General features: G+C 35.1%; 1 long non-coding RNA gene across 1 annotated transcript; it reads right to left on the reverse strand.

Annotated features, from left to right (window-relative positions):
* Positions 1 to 12: 12 nt before the first annotated feature.
* On the reverse strand, positions 13 to 17,679 carry LOC126884116 (uncharacterized). The gene is made up of 2 exons (XR_007697861.1): positions 17,456 to 17,679; positions 13 to 237 (listed from the first exon to the last, which is right to left on the reverse strand). It is a non-coding gene; the product is annotated as an uncharacterized LOC126884116 (long non-coding RNA).
* Positions 17,680 to 17,901: the final 222 nt, after the last annotated feature.

Consider the following 17,901-nt stretch of genomic DNA (forward strand, 5'->3'; position numbering starts at 1 on the left):
ATAAAAATACTATTTATTAAGAAATAATCAATTTAATAAACTGGCTTAATTAATGACTGTTTTAAAACATCTAATAATACATATATTTAAAAGTTTCTGTTTGCAATTTCTTGTGCAAGCTCTTCTTGTCTTTCGTAAAATCTGTATAGTGACATAATATCTTCTAGTTCTCCAGACGCAGGGTTTTCGGGATTCTTAATACAGCAAGTCTGAGAGGCTGATGGGCAGTCGATGTCACTAAAAAAGTAATTTCAAATTAGTTCGTCAATCAAATGCAAAAGGGAAATAGGATATTGTTTTCATAAAAGCTTTTCGAGCCGAGATTATACGGTCTATTCAGTATAATTTAAAAGAAGACAGTGGATATACAACCAAAGAAAGTAAGCCTCCAGAAAACCATTCATACCAACAGATAATTATATTACGATTCCAACCACAACGTTAACTTCAAAAAATGGATTATTATCCCTATATGATAGAGTTACAAGCATATCGTAGGCCTTCTGGGAAAATCCACTAACTCACAAAAGTATAGTTTTGAGAAAAATGCATTTAAACATTATTATACCTTATGTCTTCTTATTCTTCTTCTTCTACGACACTACAGCTCAAATTGAGCCTTGGCCTCCTTTATTTTTTGCCTCCACCCTTGCTTGTCTGTGGCTGCTCTTCTCCATACACGGAGTCCTAAAAGGGCGTGTGCGTCGCTGTTTACTGTGTCTTCCCAGCGCTTTCTTGGCTTTCCAACCGGTCTCTTTCCCTGCATTCTAGCATTCAGTGCTTTTTTCAGTAGCCTATCCTCTCCCATTCTTATCACATGTCCGGCCCATTGCAATTTTTGTATTCTAATGAAGTCTGACAGGGGTTTTTCCTTGTAAAGTTGATAAAGCTCGTTGTTGTATCGACTTCTGAAGATTCCGTTTACCCTCACAGGTCCTAGTATTCTCCTCACAGGCCCTAGTATATCTCCTTCCGAATGTGTTGAGTTTGCTTTTGAATGTTTCTTTTATGACCCATGTTTCACTGCCATGGCATGCTGTTGGTCGAATTAAGGTTTTATAGATTCTTATCTTTGTATTTCGGTGGATCTTATGGCTTACCTCTTAAAAATCGGGTACACTGGCTGTTCAAGTTTTGGTACCTGGATATGATTTTGAAGGATATTAACCATAGGTGGTATGCACATAATATATGTACAAATAATTATTTGGAAAAACATTATTTTATTCACGAAAACTTAGAAAAAGATGGAGTTAGTTGATTTTCTTTCATGGAATGTACCGATTTAAGCACGGTGGATGACGAATTTGGAGATATACGGTTTTTCCTGCTAACATATTGATGTTTGTGGATTTAATGGTATTAAAATGTCAAAATTGAAAAAAAGTGGAGTTAGTGGATTTTCCCAGTACGCCCACGATATACTCCAATGAAAATGCATTTCAGGAAGAAAAAACCTGCTAACAAAGGTTTTAACTAAAAATGACTACCCATTATCATTTACAAATAAGGAATTCCACATGATTGATAAAAAATAAACAACATAACACTTGTGGTATGCACTTACTACAAGGGACTCAAATATCACAATACCATATGTAAAGGGCTTATCAAAAAAATGAAAAGAATAGGAAACAAGTTCAACATCACAAAAACGTTCAAAACAACACAGCACACAAGAAAGATCCAAAGACTGCATCTAGAAAATACCATGTAGATATCCAAACATGCGTGGGACAACGAGCACCGAGTAAAATGGAAAAATGCATCGATAGTCATAAAAGAAAAATCATCACCATCAATGGTGCTATAGGCCTATGAAAGAGCCTCGACCTTTCCAAGTTTATTACGGGAGTCAGTCCTATCCATTGCCAACCGTTGCCAGTTTGCTGCGCCTATTTTTCTCCCATCCGCACCCACACCCCACACCATCCTTCCATCTGAGTTTTGGCCTACTCCTATTTCTACTTCCCACAGGTTGTGACATAAGGATTCTTCTAGGAGGGTTGTTCTGCTGTGATCTTGCTAGATGTCCTGCCCATCTTAGTCTTCCTATTCTTATAAGAGGTACTACCTATTTACCACCAAATAGATGTTTATATCTGTGGTATACCTCTAGTTGTACCTCCTCCTCCAAACACCATTTTCACAAATGCCACCGAATATTACTCTCAGGATCCTTCGTTCAAATATAAGCAGGAGGTTTTCATCTTCCTTGGAGATGGTCCATGTCTCCGATCCATATATGTTAACACTGGTTGTGTAAGGGTTTTATATATGGCTATTTTTGTCTTTTCACTTAAGTTTATGCTTCTCATATGTCTACTTAGTCCAAAATAGCATTTGTTTGCTAGGATTATCTTTCGTGATTTCTTCCGTCATAACGTTCTCCTTGGTGATCAGGGAGCCTAAGTATGTGAATTTGTCCACCACTTTAAAGGTAGAGTTAATAACCGTGAATTGGTGACCGATGTTTCTGGCTCTATTGTTCGGTGTTGATGCCATAATCTTAGTTTTCTCCTCGTTTACTTGCAGGCCAATATTTTTTGAGGCACTTGAGAAGGTGGTATAGGTTTCTTCTAGCTTGCTGTGGGGGCAACTAGATCCACACCATCTACATATGCCAAAATTGGGGATGATTTATTAAAACTATTTCCGCTGTTGTCTATTCGTGCATTTCTGACCGCTTTTTTCTATAAAAGAAACAGACATGAAAAATAAAAACATCAAAGAAGGAGTCCTTATCTTACTCAAAGAAAAAAAATTGTGGCAACTCCATCAGCACAATGTAGCAGGCTTTGGCTACCAATACTAACAACAAGAAGTCAACAACAAGAATATACCAACAATAGCGAAGTAAAAGAATTCCGAGAACAAAAATTGTGACAAAAAATTCTCTGTGTGTAAATTTTTCCTATAAGTATATGACAGATATAAACTGGCAATCGGTACAGCAATAAGAGGAAATCCTTTGCAAAATACACAAAACAGGGGACTTGCACAATGTAAAAATTATAGGTAATATTATAAAAAGATATACTATATTATAAATCTTTGGTTAAATCGATAAGAAACAAATTTAAACCAAGGTTGCAGATAATCTAGGCGATAACAAACCATATTTGAACATCTTATCTAGCTCGTACGATCTTATTTTAGCACTAAACATATTTTTTATCGATTGGCGATAGATGTATGATATAATTAGCACAAGAAAATTTCTAAAGCACTAAAATATTTTAAATTTTCACAAAAAAATAATAAGGTTAACTAAAGGCATACTCAGTGACACTAAAAGTAAAATTATGATAGAGGTACCTGTCTCAGGTTGTTTTAATATCAACACTGGCCTAATACTATGTGGCATACAACCAGATAACCAAATATGACAATCTTTATCGACAATATTTTAAAATTTAATTTTACAGAAATTTTTTCGAAAAAGGAATAACCAAAGCAACACTAGAGGTTCAATATATTATCACAGGCATCAATATATATAGGATATGTAAATAATCTTGTCTTAATCAAAAGAAGATCCATTGAAAAATATTTTTTTAAAGATTAGAGAGGGAAACCAGAAAGTATGGCTAAGAAATAAATTCGCAAAAACAAAATGTATATTGATTAGAAGATATTCAAATCATTTAAGAAGGTTTTTTAAGTAGACGAGGCAACCAAGCATTAAACCTAGGAATTTTGTGCAGTATGATGAATCGTCATGCAACTTTTGCATTCGATTTGTGAGAGTGTCAGGCAATTTTGTGAACTAAATTGATCTCCGGCAAAAATTTTTGTGCATGAGAAAAAGCATCTTTAAAGTGCATCTCGAAGAGATGGAAAATAAAAAATTTAGGAAATTTTTAACTAACTTAGGAACTATTGCCGGAAATGAATTCAATTTTTATACTTGGGAGTTTTGTAGGTCACTGAATACGAATTTCATGACGGCGATGGTCTCCGAGGTACCTGGTGCTCAGGGTGGAACTCATCTCCTGCGACGATCGAATAATTCGCGAAATGAAGATTGGATCGAAAAATTGAAAAATACGTGTTTAATATTTTTCAAAAATCTATCGAATGACACTAAACACGACCACGCCACTCCACCCCCGGAGATGGGGTGGGGGTAACTTTAAAATCTTAAATAGAAACCCCATTTGTTATTGCAGATTTGGATTGCTTACGTAAAAGTAAGCAACTCTTATTCGACACATTTTTTAGAATTGTGTATAGATGGCGCTATAATCGGAAAAAACGATTTTTTCGTGATACCATAGGTAAATTATAGAAACGGTTTAATATATCGAGAAATACACTTCCAAATAGAAAACCAAAAAATACGTCTTTTATCTTTTTTAAAAACATATCAAATAATATAAAACACGACCCTCCACTCCACCCCCTGGATGTGGGGTGGATTATAACTTTAAAATCTTAAATAGGAGCCCCATTTTTTATTGCAGGTTTGGATTTCTTACGTAAAAAATAAGTAAATTTTATTCGAGATATTTTTTCAAATTATGGCAAGATGGCGCTATGATCTAAAAAACGATTCTTGGAAATTGCTGAGACGAACAGGCTAGAAATCATCCCAGAAGCACAGTTCGGCTTTAGAGCAGAACACTCCAGCGAGTTACAAGTACTCAGACTAACAGAGTATATAGCAGCTGGATTTAAAGACAAACAATACACAGGTGCAGCATTCCTGGACGTGAGCAAAGCTTTCGATAGAGTGTGGCATAAAGGCCTAATATACAAAATGAGAGAGTATGGATACAGTGAGGTAATGACGAGACTGATTCATTCGTACCTACGCGGACGAAGGTTCAGAGTTCGGATAGGACAAGTCCTGTCAGAGCTCGGAACCCCTGAAGCAGGGGTGCCACAGGGAGCAGTATTGTCGCCTTTACTGTATTCAATATACACTGCAGTCATACCAAGAACACCTGGTACAATTTTAAGCATTTATGCAGACGACACAGCAATAGCGGCCAAACACAGAAATATCGACATAACAACAACCTACAAACAGCACTAGAAGACATCGAAGAATGGTGCATTAAATGAAAAATCGCCATCAACTCAGAGAAAACACAAGCGGTAATGTTTAAGAAAAGAAGAGAACGGCCAGAAGAACAACTGACGATATTAAATAACCCCATCGAGTGGAAAGACAACGCAAAATACCTGGGTGTAATAATGGATAAAGGCCTCACATTCCAAAAACACGCAGAGGCCACAGTACAAAAAGCAAATGCTGCTAAAGCGTCAATAAGAGGTTTAACGGGAAGAAAAAGCAAATTAAAAACAAAAACAAAGATAAAACTTATAAACAGCATAATAATCCCGATACTGACATACGCATCTCTCGCATGGAGCAAGTATGCAATACAACAAAAAAGAAAATCCAAGCGGCACACAACAACAGCCTAAGGGAAGCAATAAACGTAACTAAATACGTAGCAGAGAGACATCTATTCAGAGATCTAAAACAAATAAGAGCCATCGACACCATGAAAGAAAGAGCCAGGATAAAATTCCCAGAATTAAAAAATCATCCAAGTCCTATACTGCGAGAGATACTAGGGTACGACGCTTTTCACCGATGGAAACACAGACGACCGAAACAACAAATACTGGAATAAAAGTGGACAGTTCCTAGCTCTATACAACAACGACAGCGTAAAAGAGATAAAAATAAAGGTAAGATAAGATACATTTCAGAATAATTTCAAATTGGGACCAGGCCTTAAGCCTGGGACCCAAGCAAGCAAAAACAATACCACGGACAAATCACTAGTAGTCACAGGCTAAAAGCGCTTCACGCTGGCCTAATTTTCAATACCGATTAGGACACCACATTGGAATCTTATTACCCAGGATTCCCATGTGAAGAGCATTTGGCTGATAGTTGTGCCCCCATCGCGCATCAGCGTGCTATGGGGGGGAAAGGGATGGCCTGGAGCATTGGAGCGGGGTGGAGTGACTCCTGCCATAGGCACGGGTTAAAACACTTTGCTCCAATGAATTTTTACACCCGAACGTAATTTAAAAAGGGTGAACAAGTCTCACGGATCGGGTTTAATCAATATGCTTGCTTGCTTGCTATTGCAGATTTGGATTCCTTAGGTAAAAATAATTAACTTTTATTCGAGACATATTTTAGAATTATGGATAGATGGCGCTATAATCGAAGAAACACTATTTTTTAGCGCCATCTATTAACAATTCTAAAAAATGTTTCAAATAAATATTACTAATTTTTTCATGAGGAATCCAAATCTGCCATAAAATATGGGGATTCCCATTTAAGATTTTAAAGTTACCCCCACCCCACCTCCAGGGGATGGAGTGGGGGGGTAGTCTTTAGTGTAAATCGATAGATTTTTGAAAAACATTAAACGCGTATTTTTCAGTTTTTTTATCCAATCTTCATTTCGCGAATTATTCGATCGTCCCGCGAATTATTCGATCGTCCCAGGGACGGGCTCCATCCTGGGCACCAGGTACCTCGGAAACCATCGCCGTCATGAAATTTGTGTTCACTGACCTCCAAAACCCCAAATATAAAAATTAAACTCATTTCCGTCCATATTTCCTGAGTACTAAATTTTGAAATTTGCACTTTGAAAATGCATTTTCTCATGCACAAATTTTTTTGCCGGAGATCAATTTAGTTCACAAAATTGCGACACTCTCTCGAATTGAATGCAAAAAGTTGCATGACGATTCATCCTACTGCACAAAATTTCCAGGTTTTGGGCTTTTTATTGCTTCGTTGCTTCGTCTAAAGCAGAGTTTCTCAAAGTGGGTGACGCGGCACCCTGGGGTGCCTCAAGCAATTGCCGAGGGTGACATTGAACATTTAAGAAAAGTCGAACAACCGGCCGCTGCGCCACTATCCAATCGAAACATTTTGACTATAGTTTGTCTCGATTACAGGAATTTGTTATAACAAATGAAATCAATCCTCAAACGAACTTCTTTGAAATTGTTATTGCTCATTTGCAAGGTTTGGAAGAAAGTATTGTAAACTATTTTCCTGACATTGACTCAGATGACTTATACAGGGTGTCCAGAAACTCTACCGACAAACGAACACAGGAGATTCCTCAGATAACTTTAAGGTAATTTAACCAAATTCACCTAGTCCGAAAATGCTTCCTAAGGGAACTAGAGCTCTTTGAAGATAGCGTCTTGTAATTAGTTTTTCTTAAATACCTCCAGAACGCTTCTAGTTAGAAAAACGAAAATTGGTACACATATTTCTCTTCCAGAGATAAATTGATTCCATCCATTGTGAATTTCTAGTACCAGTCATAGGCGTCCGTTTTGGGTGGGGCGACGGTTATTTTATCGCATAACTTATTTATCTTTAACTTTTAAGCATTTTTGATACTGGATTATTAATTGTGAGGTATTCCAGTACTAAAAGGTATTTTTGCTTTAAGTGGGTAGAACACACCGTTTTCTAGAAAAATCGATTTAAAAATTTTTTGTTACCTGAATTTAAAAAAAATGAAAAAAAATTCACAAAAAACGGTGTATTTTACCAACTTAAAGCAAGAGTAACTTTTAGTACTAGGATACCTCATAATTGAATAATTTAGTATCAAAAAATCTTAAAAATTAAAGACCAAATATTATGCGATAAAATAACCCTTGGCCTACCCAAAACGGACGCATATCACCGGTACTAGAAATTCGAAATTATTGAAATCGATTCGTCTCCGGAATATAAATAAACGTACCAGTTTTCGTTTTTCAAAATAATTTTTTTTATATTCAAAAAACGAAAAATTTTCAAATCGATTTTTCTAGAAAACGGTGTATCCTACCGACTTAAAGTGAGAGTACGTTTTAGTACTATAATACCTTACATTTTAATAATCCAGACTCAAAAATGCTTAAAAATTAAAAACAAAAAGGTTATGCGATAATATAACTGTCGCCCTACCCAAAACGGACGCCTATGACTAATACTAGAAATTTGCAATGGATGAAATCGATCTATCTCTGGAAGATACATATGTGAACCGATTTTCGATTTTCTAAATAGAAGAATTCTGGAGATATTTAAGAAAAACTAATTACCAGGAGCCATCTTCAGATAGCTCTAGCTCCTTTAGGAAGCATTTTCGAACTAGATGAATTGGGTTAAATTGTCTTAAAATTAACTGAGGAATCTCCTGTCTTTGTTTGTCGGTAGAGTTTCTGGACACCCTGTATAGCTGATGATGGACTCGTTTTCGTTCGACCCAAAAAAATAGACCTGTCAGAATGACAAATGAAGTTTTTCAAAATCTACTTAAGATCAGCGAAGATAGCAGTTTAAAACTCAAATACCGTGAAGGAAGTCAAGAAGAGTTCTGGATGCAGGTATATTCAGAAAATAATGTTGTTGGCAAGGTTGCTGTGAAAAAACTTGTATGTTTCACATCGACTTATTTTTGTGAGTCTTCTTTCTCCGCATATGCTTACATCAAAAACAAAAAATACAGATGCAAACTTCAAGCATCAAGGGATTTGAGGGTCAAGCTTACAAAGATTCCCATAATTATAAAGGATATAATGAAAACATCATCGAAACAGTTTCATTCATTCATTGCATTAAGTAAGGATATTTTAATGTCAAATGTACTGTATTTTATTGATCTGAAATACAGTTTAGCTATATTGAAATCAAATGAGTCTCAGAATTGTATTTTTTTTCATTTTTGTCGTTTCCCAAATCGCTTCAAGGGTTGGTGTGCCTCGAAATATTTTTAGCCCTACAAGGGTGCCGCGACTAAAAAAGTTTGAGAACCGCTCGTCTAAAGGATCATAAGTTCGCAATTGTTGAAAAACTTGATTAATTAGGAGCAACGCTATTAACAAATAGAAATAAGGGGAACAAAGAATTCGTAAAAATAATGACTTAAGGTAGTAAGAATGATTACTTAAGGTATTAAAGTAGTAAGAGTAAACATATTGAGGTTAAAGAAATATACTTTGCAGAAGAAGAAAATACTTTGAAGAACATACGGAAGTTTAAAAGAGGAGAGTCTCGAGCGAAGAGAGAACTTATAAAGAATTAATAAAAAATACTGAAGCTGTTCCAGAAGAAAAGAGGATGCCTTTTAAGAAAATGGGTGGGCTCAGTAAAATAAAATATGGTATTTTTACGTTACAGGATTGGAAAAATCTAGCACATCCTAGAAAGAAAAATAAGACTACTATTTTGAGAAGAAGAAAAAACTATTTAGAGCCTTGGACTATATACGGAAACATGCATGTAGAATATAAAAACGGATGCATTACACCAATTTCTAAGCAAGAGAATTTAACTAAGTGCAACAACAACTATAGAGGTATTATGTATGTATCACAATGCAAAAGATCCTCACCAAAATCATAAGAAACCTACTAAGGTATTACATAGAAACAGCATAGTACACTATCAACAGGAATTTAGAAAAGGGAGATAAACAATAGCCGAAGTACACATATTAATGCAAATCATCGAAAAAAGCTACGATCATGACAGAATTATATATTATATTGTTCATCGATTTTCAACAGGCCTCCAACAGAATATACCGATAACGGTTATTAAAAGAAACGATAAAGATGGAAATATCAGCTCAAAGCTAATAAGACTGACTGGAATAACATTGAAGGACTAATCATCAAGAGAAATCAACTGAAGAAGATATAAATATTAAATATCAAATATAACCGAAGGTGACGATATAGTAAAATTTATTAAATCATAAAGACTGAGATGGTTTGGACACATAGAGAGAAGAGAAGAAGGCACATTAATTAAGAAGATAACAAACTTAAAACTAGTAATAAACAGACCAAGAGAAAGACCAAAAAAAATGATTCGAAACTGGTTTCTTAACTAGTAAACAGTGTTTCCGATTAGCTCTTAGTTTTTTATCAAAATTAAGGTGGTTTTACTTGTTAGAAAATTATCAAAGTTGGTATAATAGTGTATTATATAGTGCTTAATCCGATTTTGGGATCAAACTGTAAGTTAGATCATCTTTATTACTATTTTTTAATCAACAAACAGTAAACAACGGTTATAAATACCAGTAACGAGGTAATTAAGTAGCTTAATTACTAATGAACCTGTCCAAGCACAAGGGCCGTAATCAGGCAACATAGGCCCAATATGCAGGAAATTTCAGAGGAGAGATCTTCTGAACTTCAAAATTCTCAAGATGTCATTAATCCATCCAATCAATCAAAATTATATTCAACCGCTCTGACTCAACCTAACAAAAAATTCGCAAGCAAAAACCAAGCCATTTTATTCAATTCACTTCCAAATACAAAAATTGAAGATTATTTAAATGCCATAGCAACTAAAGTCGATCCCAATAAAATTCTCGCCATTTCCAGGATTGTAAACGATCGTATTTGCGTATATTTTACTACTGAAGAAACAGTCACCGAATTTTTAAGAACAGATAATGGAACAATAGTAATCAATCAGGAACGTATCCAAGCCAGGAAGTTAGTCACACCAAGCGAAAAACTGATAATTTCTAATGTCCCCCCATCAATACCTCACAGTATTATAGAGACTCAACTACAAAATTTTGCAATTCATCAAATAACTCCATTGGATTTTCTAAGAATAGGTACAACTAACTCTTTATTTAAGCATATCTTGAGTTTCCGACGCTATACTTACATTTCTCCTAAAAATCTGGAAAATATTCCTGAGTCTATATTAATTAACTATGAACAAATCAATTATCGAATTTATTTTTCACTTGAAAAACAGTCTTGTTACATTTGTAAAGAACAAGGTCATCTAGCCTCTCAGTGCAAAAAAAATACAAACACTCAAGCATCTATCGAAAATTCATCACCTACTGCTCAACCAAATTATATCCAAAATTGCCACCCTATCATAACAGATGCTCAGCCAACTATCCATCCTTCACAATCTTCGCAACAATCCACCAGTCCACAATCAAAAGAAACAACCAATACTTCTCTATTTGATTCAAATCCCATTCAAACACCTATCCAGCCAGATAATGTTGAAATGAATAATCACAGCCAAAATCAACCTCCTACACCCTCTGACACTCAATCGTCTAAACGAGCGGTGTCAGAAATAACGTCTCCTTCAACATCAGTAGACCAGAACCCATTTAAAGAACCTCTGCGTAAATCTAAGAAAGCAAAAACTATTCCTGAAGATAATAAGACTTTAGCAGAAGATCTTATTAAATGCACTAGTTCTTTTTTCCAAGATAATTCTGACAACGGATATTTAACCCAGGAAGAACTAATTGATTTCTTTGAAAATGCATACGGCTCTGCAGATCCTCTCAGCATTGCAAAAACGTATACAGAAGATATCGAAGGACTACTCAATTTTTTAACTAAAATCCATCCAGCATTAACTCCCAAGTATCTGAAAAGTCGCTGTACAAGATTAAAAACTAAGATTAATAAACAGCTATTATTATCCGCTTTCTCTACTGATCACAGTGAATACAGCAGCGACGCCTCTGCTGAAATTTAATACAACATTCAACTGTATACTGCAATGGAACCTAAATGGGTATTACACCCATTTAGAAGAACTTAAATTAATTATAGCTAAGTTTAAACCATCTGTAATATGCCTACAAGAAACCCACTTCAAAGAAGATAACTGTCATAATTTAAGAAACTATACTCCGTACTATAAGAACAGAATAACTGCTAGCCATGCTAGTGGGGGAGTAGTAATATATGTCCATAACTCATTTAATACCGAAGTAATACGTTTAAGAACTGAGTTGGAGGCAACAGCAGTATCTATAAGAGGCCCCCACAAAGTCAATATATGTAATATTTATTTTCCTCCGAACTTAGACCCGTCCATAAAAGAAATAACTGAACTCTTCAATCAAATTCCAGAACCGCGTATTGTATTAGGCGATTTTAATGCCCACAATATACTTTGGGGAGGTAAAAAAACAGATTCCTTGGGACGTAAAATCGAACAAATTGTTACAGATTCTAATATGAATATCCTTAACGATGGAAGAATCACAAGGTTCAATATTTCCACCGGCAATGGATCCCCAATAGATTTATCCCTCTGTGACCCTGTCTTACAACCAACTCTGTCGTGGGATGTGACATCCCATTTGCATGGAAGCGATCATTTTCCTATCCTAATTACGAACAATAACCATATCTCCTCATCAATTCCATCCAATAAATGGTGTCTGAAAAATGCAGATTGGTCTCTATATTCCTCTTTAATTTCACAAAAAATTTCTCAGTTGGTTCAGCCCTTTGATACAGACATTGATATTAACTCCAAAGTACTCCATCTCGTACAGTTTTTAACGTCAATAGCTCACGAGTCCATAGGTTATTCAAAATTTCCAAAAAAACGTGCTCCAGTCCCGTGGTGGAATTCCCACTGCGAAGCAGCAATTAAAGAGTCAAAAAAGGCGTTTTATAAATTAAGAAGGCACCCAACTTTAAATAACCAGCTAGAATTCAAAAGATTAAGGGCGTATTGTAGATACACCTTAAAGAAGAGTAAGAGAGAAGCCTGGAAAAATTATGTATCATCTTTAAATTCATCTACCCCGACTTCTGAGGTTTGGCAAATGATAAGCAGAATGTACGGGAAAAAATCATTTAACACCATTCATTACCTAGAACATCATAACCATATTTATTCAACTAAGCAAGAAATAGCCTCCGTACTAGCAAACGTATACCAACAACATAGCAGTGACGAAAATCTATCTACAAGTTTCCTAGCCCATAAAAATAAATTTAATAATGCATGTATAAATCTTGATGACCACAATAATTTACCTCTAAATGCCATATTTACGATGGATGAACTGTTAGAAACTTTAAACAAAGTTAAAGACACTAGCCCAGGGCCTGACAACATCCCTACGACATTTTTAAAAGCTATGCCAACGGAAGGAAAACAATATCTTTTGGATCTTTATAATTTCATTTGGACAAATAATGTTTTCCCCATTGATTGGTACGATTCCATTATTGTACCAGTTCTTAAACAGGGCAAGAATAAATCGGACCCAGAGTCTTACCGACCAATCTCCCTAACATCTAATATGTGCAAAGTACTTGAAAAAATGGCAAGCAACCGACTAATGTGGTACCTAGAAGATCGACAGCTACTTAGCCCTATACAAAGTGGATTTAGAAAGTCCAGATCTACATTAGACAACATAGTGGATATTGAATCTGTAATTCATGAGTCATTTGGATGTGGTCAAGAATGTCTGGCTGTATTTTTTGATATAACGCGTGCATATGATACAATCTGGAGATCAGATATCATAAGAATCCTGTCAAGTTGGTCGATTAAAGGAAATATTATCAAGTTTATTAATAATTTTTTATATAGGCGAAACTTCAAAGTTCGAATAGACAACTTTCTTTCAGACTCTAAAATCCAATTAAACGGTATTCCTCAAGGGTCTACTCTTAGTGTTGCACTTTTCCTTATTGCCATCAATGACATCGCTAAGTCACTTAGCCCATTAGTCAAAGCCCGTCTATTTGCTGATGATCTTGTTATATTCTGTCGTGGTAAAAATATATCAACAATGACGACCCATATACAGCAAGCCATTTACAAACTAGAGAATTGGTCGAATACTACTGGCCTAGAATTTTCACCCACTAAAACGAAAGCAATGATCTTCAGTAAAACTCCAAAGAAACAAGTAAATCCACCGAAACTCTTCCTAAAAAATTTACCAATAAAGTATTCAGAATCGATCAACTTCTTGGGAGTAAAACTGGATAGCCGACTATCTTGGCAACACCACATCCACTCTCTCCGTCTGTCAGTTCAAAACGGCCTTAACTTAATGAAAAGTATCTCTCATAAACAATGGGGTGCCGATTTCCAAACTCTTATGACTGTATACAAAACCCTAATTCGTTCAAAACTAGATTATGCTGCTGTTGCCTACAACTCAGCCAAAGGTTCACTATTGAAAGTGCTAGACACAGTTCATAATTCAGCAATTAGAATTGCACTGGGAGCACACTACACAAGCTCAGTTGAATGTATGTATGTTGAATCAGGCGAACCATCCCTTCAACTCAGGAGAGAATACCTTAGCCTCATGTATGCCTTAAGAGTATCAACTAACCCACATGTACCTGTTTATAAAAACACATTTACAGATAGATTTCCATCGACATTTAATTGTGGGAAAAGATTGGATCCTCCGTTTTATCATCGAGTGAGAGCAACGTTACAGAGCTTAGACACAATAATTCCACACACTTACAATACTTTTAAAGTCAGCCAACACATATTACCATGGACAATTGCTCTCCCTGCTTGTAATACAAACCTATCTGCATTCAAGAAAGGTGACACACCAGCAAAAATCTTCAATCAGAGATTATTAGAGATATTAAATGGTTTTAATGATCACATCCATATTTATACCGATGCATCCAGATCTGCAAATGGAGTAGGAGCGGCTTTCACAACAGATAACTATAACAGTTCCTACCAGCTCCCTCCCCAAACCTCCATATTCTCAGCTGAACTCTTTGCTATCCTCCAGTCATTAAAGTTTGTTAACACACATGACATCAAATTCTCAATAATCATTAGCGATTCCCTAAGTGCATTAACGGCCTTGAGGCGGGTATACCCCAAACATCCTATCCTCCTCTTAATTAAGGCGGAACTCTTGATATGCCAACAAAATCAAAGATTAGTTCAGTTCCTCTGGGTACCATCACATTGCGAGATAAGTGGAAATGATAAAGCTGACACATTAGCAAAAAATGCGAGTGAGAATCCCTTAACAGACATCATAACTACTTGCGTTCATACTGATCTAAAGCAATATTTTAAAAACAAGATCATGACAAAATGGCAAACAAATTGGAACGAATCAAACTCTACATTAAGAACAATCAAACAAAGTATATCACCGTCGAAACATCCTACAAAGAGAAGAGACCAAGTGCTCATGTCCAGATTGCGACTTGGTCATACGAAGATCACCCACGACTTTTTATTAAAGAAGGAAGCCCCTCCGATGTGTTATGTGTGTGATAGTGAACTAACAGTGCAACATATAATAATAGACTGTCCCCTCTACGTTATAGAACGGCAACATCAACAGTTACCAACCACAATTAAAGATTGTTTAAGTGAAAGTAATTCATGTAAGACTCTTAATTTTTTACGTACTATAGGACTCATTAACCAAATTTAATATACCTAAATTTTGTAATTTGATGTAAATACAGTTCATTGCTAATAACCCTTGTGGTTGAAGCAAATTGTAAATAAAAAAAAAAAAAAAAAGAAAGACCAAAAATAAAATGGAAGGCCAACTACTAGACGATACATCAAAGATGGAAATTGCAAACTCGAGTGAAAACATTCAGCATAAAAGAGAGGAAAAAAAGATAGCAGACAAAGCTAAAAAAAAATATAATAATCTGTTAATTTGAAATCAAATATCATTTTAAGACAGGCAAAACTCAGTTAGGCCAAACTGATATTCAAAGTGTACTTAATAGATTATAAAAGTAACGTAGTATATCAACCAGAAGAACTAAGAATATACAAGAAAGTACATACGTTTACTAGAAAAGTATTTAGACTTTCATAGTATATTGAAGAACTCTGTATTCTTGCTGTACAAAAACGGTTTACGTACAAACATTCTAGACAAGGCGAAAACGGCGGGTTCTTTGGAGAAAATATTCCCATGAGATTTTTTTGTATAATCACATTCGTGGAGTTATTCCAGAAAAAGATTGAAGAAGTCGCCCACGCGAAAAGTGGTCCAAATTTTTTTTAACAATTTTTTTTCATCAAATTGTAAAAATCAATATTTTTGACCCAAACAAATTTTTTTTAGGTTTTTTGGGCCATTCTGGATAAAAAATTTCTCCTATAATTTTTCTCTAAATTTGATCATTTTCGAGGTAAAAGCATTTTAAAATTGAAAAAAACGAAAAATGGATTTTCAAGGCTTAATAACTCGGTTAAACGTTATTACTATGAAAGTCAGAAAATAACTAAATCAAAGTCAAAGTTTAAAGCTCCCCCCCCCTACAAGATCCTGAAAAAATTTTTGTCATTATTTGATTATTAAGCTGTTATTTTTAAGTAAAAATAAGGAGCGGCATGCACGTATTAGGCGGCCGTCCATGATGAGTGCGAAAGAGATGCCGTTCAGGCAGTCCAAAGGCGCATCTCACTCGCACTCACATTTACAGCCGCGTCAATACGATCTTACCACTCATTATTAATAATTAAAAATAACAGCTTAGTAATAAATTATTGACACAAATTTCTTCAGGATCATGAAGGGGGGCTTTAAATTTGATTTAGTCACTTTCTGATTTTCATAATAATCATTTTTAACCGAGTTATTAAGTCTTAAAAATGGCCATTTCCGCGTTTTTCAAATTTTAAATTGCTTATAACTGGAACACTATCAACTTTAGCGAAAAATTATAAGAGACCTTTTCTGTCCAGAATGGTCCGAAAAATCTAAAAAAAAATTCTTCGGGCCGAGAATATTAATTTTCACGATTTAAATAAAAAAAATTCTTAAAAAAAATTGGACCACTTTTCGCGTGGGCGACTTCTTAAACCTTATTCTGGGGTGTCTCACGAATGTGATTATGCAAAAAAAATCTCATGGGAATATCTTTTCCAACGAACCCGCCGTTTCGTCTTGTCTATTCTGCTTGTTGGGAAATCTGGCAAGAACATGAGTAGAAAATGGGTAAAAAATAGTCGAGAACTATATTAATAGAATTAAAAAGTAGACAAAAAAATCCTATAAAATTCTACTACTTAACACATATTACATGAAAAATTCTACCTTAATGGAAAAGGAAAATTTTTCAACGCACTAACAGACATACTAGATAAAGCAAAGGAGAATGAAGGTATTGTATTATTTGGAAATTTTAACAGTCACGTAGGAAAGGAAGATGAAATATTGAGGGACAATTCGGAGAAGACGAAATTAGAAACGAAAATAGAAGTCGGCTAATTAAAATATGCCGAGAATACGATTTGGCCCTAACCAACACAAGATTTTAGAATAATTAATACAGATGGAAGAAACCTAGGGGAAACCAAAGATGAATTATTGATAATAAGTACGAAAACCCTGAAATCAATAATTCAAGATGTAAGAGTATGCAGACAAGGAGAATATGCAAGAATCCAAACCACCGATTAATACTCGGGAAATCCATATACAAGAAAAGACGACAAAAAGCATCATAATGGGAAAAAGCCGAATAAGACGAAGAAGGAAACAATAGATAATTAGGAAATAAAGATAATAAAAAATGCAGCAGGACAATTATTACGAAAAAAATCTAGACCAATATGTATAGCATATTAAAAAAATTAAAAATAAAAAGGTTAATAAAAAACGTTAGTACTTACTATGCAGGTACTCCATAGTTCCTTGGACACTTATCCAGGCAGGAACACACAGCGTCTGAACATTCGCATCTAACAGCATCTGCACCTGTGTACAACAGTACGCACAGCGTCAAAGCAAAGAGAACCTTGGTGTATGACATGTTGTATTTCCTACCGTTACAAGATCGTACTCGGGAGTAATTCAGTAAACTGGTCTGCAGTCTATTTATGTTTGTCGGATATTAATTAAAAATAGCTAATTAATGTGTTATCCTTTTGTTTTAATCGACATCCGAGTTCAAGGCATGGTTCCAAAGATATTGGGCTGGTTGATAGCCTTATCTACCTTAACATTCATTAAATAATAAGTGGTCTAATTAGAATTATATTAATAATAATTTTGTGTAGGTATAGAAGATATCATAAAAAACACTTTTATAGATTTTTAATACTGAATATCTATTCTT

The sequence above is a fragment of the Diabrotica virgifera genome, chromosome 4 (genome assembly GCF_917563875.1).
Source record: "Diabrotica virgifera virgifera chromosome 4, PGI_DIABVI_V3a".
Lineage (NCBI taxonomy): Eukaryota > Metazoa > Arthropoda > Insecta > Coleoptera > Chrysomelidae > Diabrotica > Diabrotica virgifera.